Raw genomic sequence first — 17928 nt, 5'->3', positions numbered from 1 at the left:
AGTGCATGCCAGCTGGGTGATCTTGGGCTAGTCACAGTTCTTCTGAGCTCTCTCAGCCCCACCCACCTCACAGGGTGTTTGTTGTGGGGGGGGGAAGGAGATTGTAAGCCCCTTTGAGTCTCCTACAGGACAGTAAGGAGGGTATAAATCCAAACTCTTCTTCTTCTTCGACTTCATCCTTATCTGGGCAGAGGCCACGAGAACCACATTCTGGGTGGTTCTTCCCGCTTGCCAACACTTTCCGCTCGGCAGTTGTGCCCCGCCGAACTCTCCCGCTAATCTTTCCGTGTGTGTGTGTGTGTGTCCCACCCCCACCCCCCGCCATGTTTGTTCCCTGCACCTCAAAGAAGCATCCAGACGTCATGCCGTTTTCATACAGCTAAGGGGGCGGAATTAATTACCCAGCAGTTCCCCTTCGCCTCGCGCTCCCCCTCCCCTCCCCGACCCCTGGCGTCTCCAGTTTTCTCATGGCGCCATATGGCACCCTACCCGGAGCAGCCTCTCGGGAACACGCAGGCCTGCAGGAAGAAGCCAAGTGACTCATCCGGGATCTTCAGAGCAGCAAAAGTCTCAGAAGCAGGGAGGGGGGGAAAGGGGGGAGAGGAGGGTGCTGGTTCATAGCTCCCCCCTACCCCCCCCCTCCGAGTTCCAGCATGTGCTGGAACCACCCACGGTGCACAGGTCTTCTCCTCATCACTAGCTGAGTGGCAAAGCACATGCTCGCGAGCGTCGCTTCCCCGGCGCCGGCAGACAGGAAACCTTTCCCCGATCAAATACGCCCGTCCTCGAATAGACCTCTGCCGCCTCCCTCTCCTAGGATCTGCATCTGCAAGCCGCCCCGTTGAGATTCGCCGCCATAAGATGCGTGGGGCGAGGGGCTCTGGATTAACGTCCGCATATTCGTCCCCGAAGATGCCGTTTGTCTCTCCTCCTCTGCGATACCTTCACAACAACCCTGTGAGGTAGACGTGGCTCAGAGAAAGCGATTTGCACAAAGGCACTCAAAAAGCTTCACCGCTGCAGGAGACGGAGCCCGCATCTCCCCAGGTCTACGCGGGCGCTCTGTTTACTTGATTTCACTTTTACTTCATTTGCACCCCAGCTTTCTCCCCAGTGGAGACGCAAAATGGCTTCCATCATTCTTCATTCCTCCATGTATCCTTCCAGCAACCCTGTGAGGCAGGCACAGCTCAGAGGAAGGGATTTGCACAAAGGCAGCCAGAAAGCTATCTGCAGAGGGGCCTGGGCATATCAGTGCTGTTTTATTTATGTTACACCCCACCTTTTTCCCTAATAGGGGCTCAAAGTGGTTCACAACATTCTCCATTCTTCCATTTTATCCTCACGCCAACCCTGTGAGGTTGGTTAGTCTGACAGTGTGTGACTGGCCCAAGGTCACCCAGCAAGCTTCCACAACAGAGCGGGGATTCGAACCTGGAACTTCCAGATCTTAGTCCAACAACCTAGCCACTACACCGGACTGGCTCTAACCACGACACCTTTTTAAAAGAAGGTTTTTTGGGGTCTGACGGGAAGGGTAGAAAGTGAATAACTGTCAATGAAGCTAATAACTGTCAATCAAGCGAAGGAGGAGGAGGAGGAGTTGGATTTATATCCCCCCTTTCTCTTCATCAGATGCATGACGTATGTTGTCAGTTAGCAGATGCATACAGACAACACACAGGAGTATAAAGAGGGGGAAATAGAACTGTGAAGAATAGTTTGGGTTTATACCCCACCTCTCTCTCCTGTAAGGAGACTCAAGGTGGCTTACAAGCTCCTTTCCCTTCCTCTCCCCACAACAGACACCTTGTGAGGCAGGTGAGGCTGAGAGAGTTCCACAGAGAACTGTGCCTAGCCCAAGGTCACCCAGCAGGAATGCAGGAGTGCGGAAACACATCTGGTTCACTAGATAAGCCTCTGCCACTCAGGTAAAGGAGTGGGGAGTCAAACCCGGTTGTCAAGTACAATGTTTTTTAAGCAAGGTTCTCCATCTTATGACTGTATCACTCACTGTCCACAAGCAACGCCTGTTGGAATCCAGAAGTTATTTCCACAGCACCACCAGAATGCCTTACAAAGCAGCAAGAGGAATGATTCTCTGCCCCAAGGAGCATGCAATTGATGCCAATCAGGCCCTCTGAGTTGAGGGAAGGGAGGAAGATGGAAGGAGCGCTGGAGGCCACAGGGAAGGGCCTCAGCTCCCTATCTGAGCTACTATCCCCCTCAGGATCCGTCTTCACCGTGGGGAATCTAGGACAGCCGCCCCAGGCCCCACCCCAGGAGGGGACAAGCATTTCGCTCTCCCACAACTGCCACTGATCCGTTGCGCTGCATAAAACTCAAACAGCAAGGGGGAGAGGGAAATCCACTCTACCAGGGGTCTGCAACCTGCGGTTCTCCAGATGTTCATGGACTACAAATCCCATCAGCCCCTGCCAGCATGGCCAATTGTAGTCCATGAACATCTGGAGGGGCACAGGTTGCAGACCCCTGCACTATACTAACACACACACACACACACCCAAACACACACAGACACAACAGGCTGCCCAAATTACACAGGGGCCCAATTTCTCCAGGTTTACCTAGGCCACAGGTGTCAAACTCGCGGCCCTCCAGATGTTATGGACTACAGCTCCCATCATCCCCTGTCAGCATGATGCTGGCAGGGGATGATGGGAACTGTAGTCCATAACATCTGGAGGGCCGCGAGTTTGACACCTAGGATCTAGGCCCCCGGAATCACTAAGGCTGCCTCTGGTTCAACGAAAACAAAAGTAAATAAATCAAGTCAGAGCAGCTGTGAGGAAACCGGGCAGATTTTCCTGATCGGAAAAGGAGTGATGTGGGCCCCCTCCCCATCATTCACGCCCCGTCTCTGCCAGGGCTCCTGCCGGCTCGCCTCCTCCGGACACAACTGTGGCTTCAATCCTAAAAACAGCCGTGGCGGAATGCAGGGAGTGCGGGACCTCATCCAACCCGCATCCTCTCCGCTCTGCCCCCCTCCCCACCACCCCCTGCGCTGTTTCCGCACAGTCCTATTGAAGCCTCTCCGTCCTGGCCCAGCGCCCCTCCCACACAGACATATATATACATCCTTCCTGCTTTGCCAGCCCTTGTCCTTCCACCCTTCCCTCCCCCCCGCCCGCACCCAAATGTTCATTCCAGTGACAGTCAAGGCTGAGCGGCGCTTGTCACCTGTCAAAGGCACAGTGTGCTACGGGCGCCTGTTGGGGTTGCCTAGCGACGCTCGGCACGCCCCGGTGCTGTATTCCTGGCAGAGGATATGCCATGCCGTTGGGTTCCCGTCTCCCCCCACCCCACCCCACCCCGATTCTCTTTTCCCATCCACCAGGTGCCAAAGGGGCAGATATCGAGAAGAGGTATCTAGAAGGATCTTGCAAGGGGGGAAGAATGAAAGGGGATCAGGGAGGAAGGGGAAGATGAGGGCAAAATGCGAAGGGAAAACCGAGGGGGTAAGAGAGAGAGAGAGGAGGTGAAAAGCGTATGAAGTTGATCGTTTTTTCAAAACCTAAAATATCTGCCCAAACGGCAGAGAGACGGCTGGAGAATCGGCAGCGGGCAGAAAGGCCAGTGACTGAAGGCAACGGAGGGAAGCAAACGGCAAAGGTCGATGCAGACAGAGAAAGAACAGGATTCAGAGAGGGCAGAATTAATAACAGACCCTTCTTGGTTTGGCATTTGCAGTTTTTTTGGGGGGGGGGGAAGCACTGTTTTATTCATAAACACGCGTGCAAGCACAGAGCGGCGAGGACAAAGGGCAACAGTTGAATCTTTCGTTCACAAGGTTAAACTGCGGTTTCGCCGCGCTAGTTCCGAATGGAGTGACGGTTTTGACTAGCACAAAATGTTGTTAATTGGGGGTGTGGGTGTGGGTGTGTGCGTGCACGTGCGCGTGACATTTCACCAGTGCATTCCCAAGCCAGCAGTAGCCCAACTCTGAATAACCATGCTGGGGGGAAGGCCTCTAAGCCCAATTTGTTGGTCCGGTCCTGAACACCTGGCTAGTCACAGGATGGTGAACAAGGTGAATCACCTGTCGATTCCAGCAGGCCTCTTCTGGTATTCTTGAGATCTTGACTGGTGCGGGGGTCTGCAACCAATTGGCCATGCTGGCAGGGGCTGATGGGATTTGTAGTCCATGAACATCTGGAGAGCCGCAGGTTGCAGACCCCTGGGGCTTGTTTCGGAGCATCCGTCTCTGACTAGGTCACTTGGACGGCAGCCCTGCCCAGACACATCCTGTCCCAACGTGAACCTCTTCTGCAGAAGTTTGTTCCCGGGGTGATCCAATGTGATCCACCAGACTGAACCAGGAGACTATGCCTTGCCCCAAAGCTATCTCATTGGACTGTTGTAAGAGGAGAAAGGAGAGGGGGTAAACCACATTGGCCAACCTGAACTTGGAGTGAGGGCAGTAAAATTTAATATACAAATAAATGAATAAATTTCAGGCATTCAGAACCGGGTTTGATTTCCCCCTCTGCCACTTGAGCTGTGGAGGCTTATCTGGGGAACTAGATTAGCTTGTGCACTCCAACGTACATATAAATCCAACTCTTCTTCTTATATATATAAATCCAACTCTTCTTCTTCTGCTGCTGCTATTGACAACGACGGCTGGGGGAATAAGATACTTTGGAGAAGTAAATTGAGGGCCATTGTGGCAGAGTTGTTAGATTGTTGAACTAGGAGCTGGGAGACCTGGTTTTGAAAACCCCCCCCCCCCCCCCACCCCCCACCCCCCCCGCACCATGGAAGCTCGCTGGGTGATCTTGGGCCGATCACCCACTCTCACCTAGCCTACCTTACAGGCTTATTGTGAGAATAAATTTCAGGCATTAGGTGGACGGCTACTTGAAACAGGGCCTTTTGCATGGTAGCATCCAGACCTTGCAATGCCCACCCCCACCCACCCCGATGCCTTTGGTTTCGTTACACAACAGCAATATATATATATATATATATTGACAGCATCAACTGCTGTTCAGTTATCCATCAATGACACATTTATCTCTCACTTCGGTCTCCGCTGCCCTTCAATTTTATCCCCACAATCACCCTGTGAGGTAGGCCAAGCCAACAGAGAGCGACTGTCTCTCCCCTTTCAGAGGTGGCTTCCAACTGTGAGGTAGGCCAAGCCAACCAGAGCAACTGTCAACCCAAGCCTTCTCCGTCCTCATCTGGCACTCTGGCCATTGCACTGCACAAGTGTTCTGCTTTCTTTATTGTGTCTGACTGCAAGCAAAACACCACGAGAGAGGGTTTGTTGGCTTCAATGGTAGAGCATCTGCTCGGCATGCAGAAGGCCCTGGGTTCAATCCCCGGCATCTCCAGTTAAAAGGACCAGGCGGTTGGTGATGTGAAAGACCTCTGCCCGAGACTCTGTAGAACAGCTGCCGGCCTGAGTAGACAATGCTGACTTTGATGGACCAAAGCTATGAGCCAGTAGAAGCAGCTTCACGTGTTCAGCGTGGTGAGACCCAGCGTGGTGTAGTGGTTAAAAGCAGGTGTACTCTATACTGGAGAACCGGGTTTGATTTCCCCCTCTGCCACTTGAGCTGTGGAGGCTTATCTGGGGAACCAGATTAGCTTGTGCACTCCAACACACGCCAGCTGGGGGACCTTGAACTAGTCACAGTTCTTCGGAGCTCTCTCAGCCCCACCCACCTCACAGGGTGCTTGTTGTGGGGGGGAGGAAGGGGAAGGAGTTTGTCAGTCTCCTTACAGGAGAGAAGAGAGGATATAAATCCAACTCTTCTTCTGCTGCTGCTGCTACTGACAACGACGGCTGGGGGAATAAGATATTTTGGAGAAGTAGATTGCGGGTCATTGTGGCAGAGTGGTTAGATTGTCGGACTAGGAGCTGGGAGACCTGGTTTTGAATCCCCCCCTACCATGGAAGCTCGCTGGGTGATCTTGGGCCGATCACCCACTCTCAGCTAGCCTACCTTACAGGCTTATTGTGAGAATAAAACGGAGAAGAGGACAATGGCGTATGATGTTCAGGGTTCCCTCTGGGAATAAAATGGGGCATAACTGAAACAAATAAGGTAACAAATCAGGTTGAAGCACCCAAGTTTCCCTCCAAGGTCACCAGCATCCACCCATCTGGTGCAGTTCAGCAGTGAGAAGGTTCAGTTGGGAGGGAGGAAATTCATATTTAAACTCCCTGCTCAGCCATGAGGTTCACCAAAGCCTCAGAGAAATCACGCTCTCCACCTAACCTACTTTCCAAGGTTGCGGCAAGGATGAAACGGGATGCCCTGCCACGCGAGCTGCCGCCGTTCCCCCGTTTCCTGCAGGAAGGGCTTCACAAACATTCAGTGCATTCATAAATCTACCCAAAGGATGCTGAACGACGCAGAGGATCCATCCTATTCAAGGGCACGGTTTGGTAGGATGAGCCAGCAAACCCCATATGTTAAAAGGGGAAGCCAAGAATGAGAAGATAGGGGTGATTAGGACAGAGCGAACATCTAAGTCATAGGTGTCAAACTCGTGCCCCTCCAGATGTTATGGACTACAGTTCCCATCAGCCCCCGCCAGCATCATGCTGGCAGGTGATGATGGGAACTGTAGTCCATAACATCTGGAGGGGCGCGAGTTCAACGCCTATGATCTAAGTCAGGGATCTGCAACCTGCCCAATTGGTCATGCTGGCAGGGGCTGATGGGAACTGTAGTCCATAACATCTGGAGAGCTGCAGGTTGCAGACCCCGATCTAAGTCTATGGTGCTTGGGGGGGGGGGGGAGGGTTCCCTTGTCGTTTGCTCACTGGTCAACCTGTATCTGACTGTACCTTATCAGGCCGTTCACACGATACAAACACACCTCCCCATTAAGACTTCCCTACAAACAGAAATCCAGAGCCTCTGGGAGAACGGCTCCAGCTCAGTTTTCTCCCTGAGACCACAGTTCTCAAATCTGCTTTGGGGTGTCCTTTCCTCTCAATGGTCGACCTGTATCTGACTGCACCACATCTGGCTGCTCAGGTGATACAAACACAACTCTGTGCGAAAACTGCCCTACAAAGAGAAATCCGCAGAGAGAAGGGCACTAGATTGCGCTTCTTCGGAATAGGATAGTGGGCTGGAATCCCACAGAGGCAGAAACAGGTGTGCAATTTTCAGCCAATTATCCGTCAAGCTAGACTTCCAGCTCTCTCTTCACACAATTCCTGCGGGGCCCCTGACTCCAGACACGGCAACTGGGGGGGGGGGGTGGTGTTTTTTTTAAATTCTCATATGTAAAACATATGAAATAGGCAAACATAAAAAGCAGCACCCACAACACATTATATATTGACTTCCAGCTATCTCATCTTTAATTAAAATTTATCTCTACGTCCATGCATACAGAGTTAAGGCATTAATTCGACAGTTATTTCTTAAGTGTGTTAGAATGGTTACAATCCACTTCTCTATCTGAATAAGTTTTCAAAAGATATTCTATTTCCAGTTCTCTAAAAACTTATCCCAGCGACTGTCTCTTAATAGTGCCGTCAACACCGCCGTTTAAGAATATTCTACACTTTCAGAATCGAGCCCCCTTTTGTTGGTGTCTTATCTCTCCAATTTTGCACATTTATCTCTCCAATTTGTGCACATCCTTGCTGCAGTCATCATAGACATAAACATATTTCTCAAGAAAATTATCTTCCATAATTCCCAACAAAAAAGTCTAAGTATTGTCGAAGGCTTTCACGGCCAGAATCACTGGGGTGCTGTAGAGCTTTGGTTAGTTTAGGTTTCCTGAAGCACCTGTTGTGGCTGGCATCTTCAGAGGATCTGAAGATGCCAGCCACAGATGCAGGCGAAACGTCAGGAGAAAATGCTACTAGAACACGGCCATGCAGCCCGGAAACCACACAGCACCCCAAAAAAGCCTAAGGTTTTTGCAATTGGGGGCGCACTTGAAGAAGAAGAAGAAGAAGAAGAAGAAGAAGAAGAAGAAGAAGAAGAAGAAGAAGAAGAAGAAGAAGAAGAAGAAGAAGAAGAAGAAGAAGAAGAAGAAGAAGAAGAAGAAGAAGAAGAAGAAGAAGAAGAAGAAGAAGAAGAAGAAGAAGAAGAAGAAGAAGAAGAAGAAGAAGAAGAGTTTGATTTATATCCCCCCTTTCTCTCCTGCAGGAGACTCAAAGGGGCTGACAATCTCCTTGCCCTTCCCCCCTCACAACAAACACCCTGTGAGGTAGGTGGGGCTGAGAGAGTTCCGAGAAGCTGTGACTAGCCCAAGGTCACCCAGCTGGCATGTGTGGGAGCACACAGGCTAATCTGACTTCCCCAGATAAGCCTCCACAGCTCAGGTGGCAGAGCTGGGAATCAAACCCGGTTCCTCCAGATTAGATACACGAACTCTTAACCTCCTACGCCACTGCTGCTCCTGCTCCAGCGTAGTGGTAAGAATGGCAGACTAATCTGGAGAAACAAGTTCATTTTCCTGTTCCTCCACATGAAGCCTGCTGGGTAACCTTGGGCCAGTCACAGTTCTCACTGAACTCTCTCAGCCCCACCTACCTCCCAAGGTGCCTTTTGAGGCAGGGGAAGTGATTGTAAGCCACTCTGAGTCTCCTTTTGGGAGAAAAAAGCAAGGTATAAAAACCAATTCTTTTCTTGTTCTTCTGTAGCAGGGAAAAGAAGATAAGTGAGTTACGCTTTGCAGATGGAAATCTCTTTCATCTGCAGTCCTTTCTGGTAAATGCCAGCCTTCGTTTATAATTTTTCCTTTTTTGCACAGGGTGCATTCAATTGTATAAGCACGCCACAGTTCAGATGCAAGGTGACCGTGCTCCTGGGTACGGATTCCTTTCCTATGTGTATGTGTGACTTTAAAAGTGGGATTTCTCCACATGATTGGCAAGCTGTGTGGTTTCAGCACTATGGACAGCTCACACCGATGACACCCGCTAAAGGCGAAGCGGAGACCTACTCAGCCGTTCAGTCAGAAGAGAAACCTGAACTGCCCGAGCTTATCAGAGCCTCGAAGCGAAGCAATGTTGGCCACGGTCCATACGTGGATGGGAGCCCACCCAATAACTGCAGGGTTGTTACGCTGAGGCGAGCGATGGCAAACCACCCGTGTCCCTCTCTTGGCTGGAACACGCAGCAGAAGGGGTCACCGTGAGTCGGCTGGGACAACAGCATGCTCTTCCTCAACCAGAAGGATAAATCAGTGAGAGATAAATTCTAGGCCTCTCACTCTGTGGTACTGATCATAGAATCATAGAGTTGGGAGGCCTACGCAGGCCATCTAGTCCAGTGGTTCTCAACCTGGAGGTCGGGACCCCTTTGGGGGTCAAACAACCCTTTCACAAAGTTCACCTAAGACTCTCTGCATCAGCGTTCTCCAACTGAAACATGGATAAATGTTAGGGCTGGGGGTCACCACAACATGAGGAACTGTATGAAAGGGTCGCGGCATTAGGAAGGTTGAGAACCACTGATCTAGTCCAACCCCCTGCTCTGTTGTGGGGAGAGGAAAGGAAGGTGTTTGTAAGCCACCTTGAGTCTCCTTACAGGAGAGAAAGGGGATATAAATCCAAACTATTCTTCTTCTTCAATGCAGGATCAGCCTAGAACCGTGGTGGCGAACCTTTGGCACTCCAGATGTTATGGACTACAATTCCCATCAGCCCCTGCCAGCATGGCCAATTGGGAATTGTAGGCTGATGGAAATTGTAGTCTATAGCATCTGGAGTGCCAAAGGTTCGCCACCACTGGCCTAGAACATCCCAGACAAGTGTTCATCCAGCCACTGCTTAAAGACTGCCAGTCAAAGGGAAGTTCAGTGTGTTTCCAGTAGGCAGGGAAAGCTCTCTCCATTTTCTCTGTGGCTCAGGATATGACTTTAAACGCCAACAGGCCAGGAAAGCAATTTTCTCTGGATATGAAATGAAGTCTGAGGAGGAGCTCAGGAGAAGAGTGAGTTTTGCATTTATACCTCATCTTTCTCTCCTGATAGGAGTCTCAAGCTGGCTTACAAACTCCTTCCCTTCCTCTGTTCACAACAGACACCTTGTAAAGCAGATGGGGCTGAGAGAGTTCCGAGAGAACTGTGACCGGCCCAAGGTCACCCCAGAAGGCTTCGCATGGAGGAAACAAATTTCGCATGGGGAAACAAATTTCAGTCCACCAGATAAGAGTCTGCCGCTCACGTGGAGGAGCGGGGAATCAAACATGGTTCTCTGGAATAGAGTCCACCGCTCCTAACCGCTGCACCCTGCAGATCGCTAGTTAAGCGCTTGTTTTGCACGTGGAACGTCCATCCCTGTTCAATCCCTGCCACGTCTATTTCAGAGGCCCTCAAATGGCAGGGACTGAAAAGTTCCATCTTTGGCCAGAGACCCTGGAGAGCAGCTGCCCATCAGAGCGGACACTACTCAGCAAAATCAACCAACAGATAGACTCCCCATGAAGCAGTTTCCTGTGTTCGTAAAGGCAGCCAATTCACGAGCCTGGCATCAATTGCCTTTGCAATCTCTGATTTATTTTGCGCCCGGGGCTCTGTGGCTTGTGTTGCTCCGAAGAAGCCGATCTATTCTGTGCGGAATGCAGTCCCTGGGGCAGATGCTATGCTGTCAACCACATGCTGGGGGAAGGGAGGAGATTTCTAGCCCTCATCGTTGCAGATGTATTATGCAACACACACACACACACACAAAACCCCTTCAAATATCTAGAAGTTTGAGCAACACCATATCTCCCTCAACCCAAGCCCACCCGCATTTTCAGAAGCTACATAAAAGATATCTTTGGCAGCTCAAGGACAGGACACAAAGATTATGACTTTCTCTCATTACGTGTCCCTGGCATCTGTTGTTTAGAGGTATATTGTTGCTGAACATGGAGGATCCATTTAGCTTCCCATGTCACCAGGCCTTAAAGGAACAACAGAAGAGTCCTGCAGGCTCAGACTGAGCATGCAGCATGGTGTAGTGGTTAAGAGCATGTGGATTCTAGGCCAGGTTTGATTCCCCACTCCTCCACCTGAGTGGCAGAGGCTTATCTGGTGAACCAGATGTGTTTCTGCACTCCTACGTTCCTGTTGGGTGACCTTGGCCTAGTCACAGTGTTCTCAGAACTCTCTCAGCCCCACTTATCTCACAGGGTGTCTGTTGTGGGGAGAGGAAGGGAAAGGAGCTGGTAAGCCACCTTGAGTCTCCTTACAGGAGAGAAAGGTGGGGTATAAATCCAAACTCTTCTTCATCCACTTCGTACAGAAGGCAATATTATTGAGGACTATGTTGCCTCCAAACAGGGAGACTCTGTATAAGCCATCATGGTAAATCCGGTAAGACAAACCTCTCCTTCTTTTGGAAGTGTATCAAATGCCCGTGCAAAGCCACCTAAACTAGTGCTCATTGTTGAACCTTGTGGCAGCGAGTTCCAAACATTGTGCAGTTCATCAGAAAAGCCCAGATAATAACAGGCAACAAGAGCCAAAACAGCAAGTCCTTTGAGATAAACAGGGACAATTGCAAAGGACCTAAATGCAGAAAACAACTCAGTTTCCAAGAGCTGATAGCCTTGTACCTGATCCATGGGAGGTTCGGAAAGGAACAGCATAATCTCTGCTGTTGGCCAATGGAAGTTTGGGATTACTATACAGTGCCCAGTATGGTGTCAGTGGTTAAGAGCGGGTGGATTCTAATCTGGAGAACTGGATTTGATTCCCCACTCTTCCACCTGAGTGGCAGAGGCTTATCTGATGAATCAGATGTGGTTCCGCACTCCTACATTCCTGCTGGGTGACCTTGGGGTAGTCACAGTTCTCTCAGCCCCACCTACCAGGTGTCTGCTGTGGGGACAGGAAGGGAAAGGAGCTTGTAAGTCACCTTGAGTCTCCTTACAGGAGAGAGAGGTGGGGTGTAAATCCAAACTCTTCTTCTTATGCTCAGGGCTTTTCCATGTGACAGATCTATCTTCTCATCGGGGCAGGTTTTCAGTGGCCTGACATATTTGCATGACATATTTCAGTGGCATGACATATTTCAGAAGCATGACATAATCCAAGTGTGATTTTCACTTGAGCAATGGTCCCAGCGCCACTGCGCTTCCAAAGGGTGAAGTCACACAGCTTCCCGATTCGGGCAAACCGCAATCTTTTCCTCCAATTTGCCGTGAATCCAAACTTGCACAAGTGCGCCCTGCCCGCCTCGGGTTTGTTTTACCCCTTCCTCCCCGCTTTTCCCCCTCCCATGAGGCCCTTTCCCTCCACCTGCAAAATAGGGGGCATCGCTTGGCTCTCCTTGTGCGCACGCGCCGGCAACCGATGCGAGAATGTAGCTTCAGAGCTGCACAGATGCATTTGTTCAAGTGAGTGCAAATTTTAAAAAGCAGCTCCACGATCGACGTCACGGGGACTAGGCAGGAACCCAGATCATCAAAAGCCAAATCATCTGCTGAGAGTAGCTGCCATCCCGCCTCAGATGAGGGGGAAAGGCGAGGGAAAAGCAGAGAAAGGGAAGTGGGTAATAGATATCCTGACGCCCCGGAAGGAAGGAGGAGCAGCAGTGGTGCAGTGGTTAAGAGCAAGTGAATTCTCATCTGGAGGAACCGGGTTTGATTCCCCGCTCTGCCGCTTGAGATGTGGAGGCTTCTCTGGGGAATTCAGATTAGCTTATGCACTTGTACACTCGCCAGCTGGGTGACCTTGGGATAGTCACAGCTTTTCGGAGTTCTCTCAGCCCCACCCACCTCACAGGGTGTTTGTTGTGAGGGGAGAAGGGCAAGGAGATTGTAAGCTCCTTTGAGTCTCCTACAGGAGAGAAAAGGGGGGATATAAATCCAAATCCAAACTCTTTGGAACTAAATACTACAAACCCACAGCGAGTTGTTAGTGCGCAAATGGCCGGTTTGATATGGTGGTTAGAGCAGAGGTGTCCAACTCTGGCACTTCAGATGTTCATGGACTACAATTCCCATCAGCCCCAATTGGCCATGCCAGCAGGGGCTGATGGGAATTGTAGTCCATGAACATCTGAAGCGCCAGAGTTGACAAGCATGTGGTAAACCCAGGAATGAATCCCCACCATGCTGCATAAGCTTGCTGGGTAAGTTTGGGTCAGTTGCACCCTGTCAGCCTAACCTACCTCACAGGATGGTTGTGAAGATTTTAAAAAGGGAGGGGAGAATGTGGTAAGCGTCTTCGAATCCCCTTTGGGGAGAAAAGTGAATTATAAACATCTAAATAAGTAACCAGAGAAGTCCCAGAGAGCCAGAGACCCAATTTTTGGCCAGAAGAGCAAACTTTTTCAACCCAAACTGGAGGTTATTCAACAGTGAGGGAGAACACTTTGTGCATGCTCAGAAAAAAAAGTCACGAGAACGATATTGACAAGCTGGAACGGGTCCAGAGGAGGGTAACCAAAATGGCTAAAGGTCTGGAATCCATGCCCTACGAGGGAGAGACTTAGAGAGATGAGTATGTTTATTTTGGCGAAGAGAAGGTTAAGAGGTGACATGATAGTCCTGTTTAGATATTTGAAGGGATGTCATGTTGGTGAGGGAGCAAGCTTGTTTTCTGCTGCTCCACAGGTAGGACCAGGAGTAATGGATTCAAGGTGAAGGAAAAGAGATTCCACCTAAACATCAGGAAGAACTTTCCAACACTAAGGGCTGTTCAACTGTGGAATTCCCTGCCTCGGAGTGTGGTGGAGTCTCCTTCTTTGAGGGTTTTAAGGAGAAGCTGGGTGGCCATCTGTCAGGAGTGCTTTGATTGTGTGTTCCTGCATTGCAGGGGGTTGGACTTGACGGCCCGTGGGGTCTCTTCCAACTCTATGATTCTAACCCAAGAATCACCTTGCTGGAGCAGAATAAATCTCTACTTAGCCTCCCTAACTGTGGCCAGGAAGGACACCCTCTTGACTGGTTTCCAGATACAGACGCAGCAGATTCCAGCATCTGGTAACCAGGACATTATCAGGGACCGATCGTCTCCGTCTTCCCTACAAATGGAGAAAGACTCCACTCTCAGCTATCAAGACCAAGAGCCCTGTTTTTGATGAAGCTGCCGAGTCCTATTAAATGCTTTTTAAGCTCCTGGCCATCCTGTATCATGTAGCAACGAATTCCCCGAGCTAATAACACATTATTGCTTCGTATGTTGCCGAGCCGAGACCAGCCACTGAAAAGCGAACTTGAAGTTTCTGTCCCCTTGAGTCTTTGCTCAAATTAAGCCGTGGGCAGAAATTATCTTCTGTTCCTCTCTGCTATTTCCCCGGCCCTCTGCAGCTCCGCTAATCATCTTCCTGCAGTTATGCTAACTGATCAAGACGCTTCAGGAATCTCCGCACTTCAGCTTTAAATGGGCTGCGATCCGCGAAGAGGATATTTAAGAGGGCACCTTCTGCCAAGAGTAGAAGAGATCCGGAAGTTTTTGAAAAGGAAAAAAAAAAGAGTTCCCTCTCCCCCATATTCAGCCCCTGGCCATGCTGGTAGGGGCTGATGGGAACTGTAGTTCCTGAGCATCTGAAGAGCCGCAGGTTCCCTACCCCTGATCTAAGGCCTTTAGATGAATCAGAATATAAAACAGGAACTGGAGACCTAACTATACCATAGCTTGGACTATTCTTTCCTAGCATTATCTTTGTCTAGCTTCTTCCACTAGAAACTCCAGGGGTCACTGAATGATGGGCAGTAGATTTAGGAGAGTCAACAGGGATTACTTCTCCACGCAGAGCCACTGAACATATGGAACTCACTGCCACAAGGCATAGCGATGAGCTCTGGGACAGAGTTGTGATTAAGGCACAAAACAAAACGGGGAAAAAATCCTCGTAATAGTGAGTTCAGATTATGGGCAGGAAAGTACCAGATGGGTATTGGGGGGGGGGGGATTACAGTATGAGTAGTTCAACAATGGAACTGGCTGACTGGGGAAATGCTGGCCATCTTCAAGCAGCAGCTGCTGGACAAACTAAGGGACACTCTAAAATTGTAAGGGACACTCTAAAACTGATCCTGAAATGAGCAGGGGTTTGGACTAGACCAGGGGTCTTCAAACTATGGGCCTTCAGATGTTCATGAACTACAATTCCCATCAGCCCTGCCACTTAGCCATGCTGGCAGGGGCTGATGGGAATTGTAGTCCATGAACAATCTGAGTGGGCCACATAGTTTGAAGACCCCCTGAACTCAGACTCATACAGGGTCTGCAACCCGTGGCTCTCCAGGATGTTCATATGGATCTTCACAAATCCTTGTAGGAAAGAGGGAAAGAGAGAAGAAGAGTTTGGATTTATATCCCCCCTTTCTCTCCTGTAGGAGACTCAAAGGTGCTGACAATCTCCTTACCCTTCCCCCCTCACAACAAGCACCCTGTGAGGTAGGTGGGGCTGAGAGAGCTCCGAGAAGCTGTGACTAGCCCAAGGTCACCCAGCTGGCGTGTGTGGGAGTGCACAGGCTAATCTGAATTCCCCAGAGAAGCCTCCACAGCTCAGGCGGCAGAGCTGGGAATCAAACCCGGTTCCTCCAGATTAGATACACGAGCTCTTAACCTCCTACGCCACTGCTGCTCCTTGTAAAAAATCCTTGTAATAATCAGTTCAGATTATGGGCAGGAAGGTACCAGATGGGTATTAGGGGGGAAAAATTACAGTATGAGTAGTTCAACAATGGAACTGGCTGACTAGGCCAGACTACAGCCAATTGGCCATGCTGGCAGAGGCTGATGGGTTTTGTAGTCCATGAACATCTGGACAGCCGCAGGTTGCAGACCCCTGGACTAGATGGCCCGTATGACCTTCCGACTCTACAATTCTAAAAATCTTTTAAAAGCACAAAACTCACCAAGAGCAACAAAGCCTTTTTTTAAAAAACGCACAGCCATACAAACTACGCAAGGGATTAGCCGAATGTCACCCTGACTTGGATAACCTAAGCTACTCTGATCAGATCAGATCACAAAACCTGAGCACGTCAGCTCCCTTTAGTACTTGGACGGGAGACCACTAAAGGAATGCCAGGGTTACTACACAGAGGCAAGCAACGGCAAACCACCTCCGTTAGTCTCTTGCCTCGAAAACCTTGCAAGGTCACTGTTAAGTCAGCTGCGGTTTGACATCACGGATACTGATTTAGCTGTCTTGGCTAGCAGTTCATGCAGCCTCCTAATACGGGGCAGTCTGCCATACAGACCCAGCTGTTTGGGGCAAACAACGGAGAAAAGCTGTGGTTTCCCTGCCCTATCCTGGGCTTCCTAGAAGCACCCGGCTGGTCTCTGATACTGGACCGAGAGAAAAGTATAATTGACCCCCAATGCCTTTTGAATACCATCAGGTACGGTCCCGTTCAGATTCCATCAGCCAACGCACTCAGATCAGAACGCGTACCCAGTGGGCTGTTTCTGCAGTGGTTTGAAGGGTGAGCCTCGAAGAAAGACAGGCGGAAGGACTTCTGGTGGAATGACGTTTCGTTCTGGTTGAGCCTTCCGCACATGTGGAACAATGCACTTTCAATCCACTTTCAGTGCACTTTGCAGCTGTGCAGAATAGCAAAATTCACTTGCAAACAATTGTGAAAATGTATTGTCGAAGGCTTTCACGGCCGGAATCACTTGGGTGCTGTGTGGTTTCCGGGCGGTATGGCCGTGTTCTAGCAGCATTCTCTCCTGAAGTTTTGCCTGCATCTGGGGCTGGCATCTTCAGAGGATCCTCTGAAGATGCCAGCCACAGATGCAGGCGAAACGTCAGGAGAGTATGCTGCTAGAACACGGCCATACCGCCCGGAAACCACATAGCACCCAATTGTGAAAATGGACTGAAAGTGCCTTATTCTGCATGTGCGGAAGGGGCCTCTGAGTGCTCCCAAACTACAGGTTGCTGATGGGGCTACCTGGCTGGCTGTAGAGCAAGTTTTTCTTAGCTTTCTCCTCTCCAGATACTGGAGGCCTTATATTTTACAGGTGGACGGGAAGGGTCTGGATTTAAGACCCTCAAGTTCTGAAAAAACCCCAGGATTGCGAGTGAGCGATTGAGCTCTTAGAAACAGCCTCCCCTCCCCCCTTTTGTTCCCCCCCCCTTGTTAGTCTTTTATCGTCTTTATTTTTTTCCTTTTCTTTATCTCATTTTTATTTTTATTATGATGTTCGTTCAGGTTTACTTATTTTTAAAAATTATTTTAATTTCCGTGTCCTTTCCTGTAATTCTCTGTTGATAATATAAAAAATGGTTTGGAAAACAAAAGTAGGAGAAAGGTAAGCGGAAGAGACAAACTTTGGGGCCCGAGCTGCAGGTTTTAAAAACTGTTTGGCGAGGCCAATCTCAGCAGACCTTGGAAGCTAAGCAGCATCAGTCCTGGTTAGTATTTGGATGGGAGTCCACTGAGGAATTCCGGGGTTGCAATTCACAGGAAGGCCTCTGTTACTTTCTTGCCTTGAAATCTCTAGGGGTTTGTCGGAAGTCAGCTGCAACACACACACACACACACACACACGAGCAGGCTGACACTATGGGATACTGTGTATTTCTGTACTGTCATTTTTGTTAATTTCTTATGGTTTCCTGAGAAGACACTAACATAGTGGCCCACTGGGGCAGCTCTGGATGAAGCTGCAGCAGTGGCGTAGTGGTTAAGAGCAGGTGGACTCTAATCTGGAGAACCGGGTTTGATTCCCCCGCTCTGCCACTTGAGCTGTGGGGGCTTATCTGGGGAACTAGATTAGCTTGTGCACTCCGACGCATGCCAACTGGGAGGCTTTCCCCACTACAGAAGGGAGCTAAGGTCAACTCTGTTCCCTTCAGTGGAGGGCGATTCCAGGCTGTCCCCACAGCAACTGAGTTGGCCCCCTGGAATGGAGCTAAGTGGGCGGGATCATCTTGGTGCCTGTTTTGCTCCTCGATCGTGATTGGCACTTCTGTTACGGCGGGAAACGGGAGTGTTCTTCTTTTTTTTTACAGTTTTTACA

This window comes from Sphaerodactylus townsendi, linkage group LG01, assembly GCF_021028975.2.
Source record: "Sphaerodactylus townsendi isolate TG3544 linkage group LG01, MPM_Stown_v2.3, whole genome shotgun sequence".
Lineage (NCBI taxonomy): Eukaryota > Metazoa > Chordata > Lepidosauria > Squamata > Sphaerodactylidae > Sphaerodactylus > Sphaerodactylus townsendi.
Note: the sequence above shows the minus strand (reverse complement) of the source record.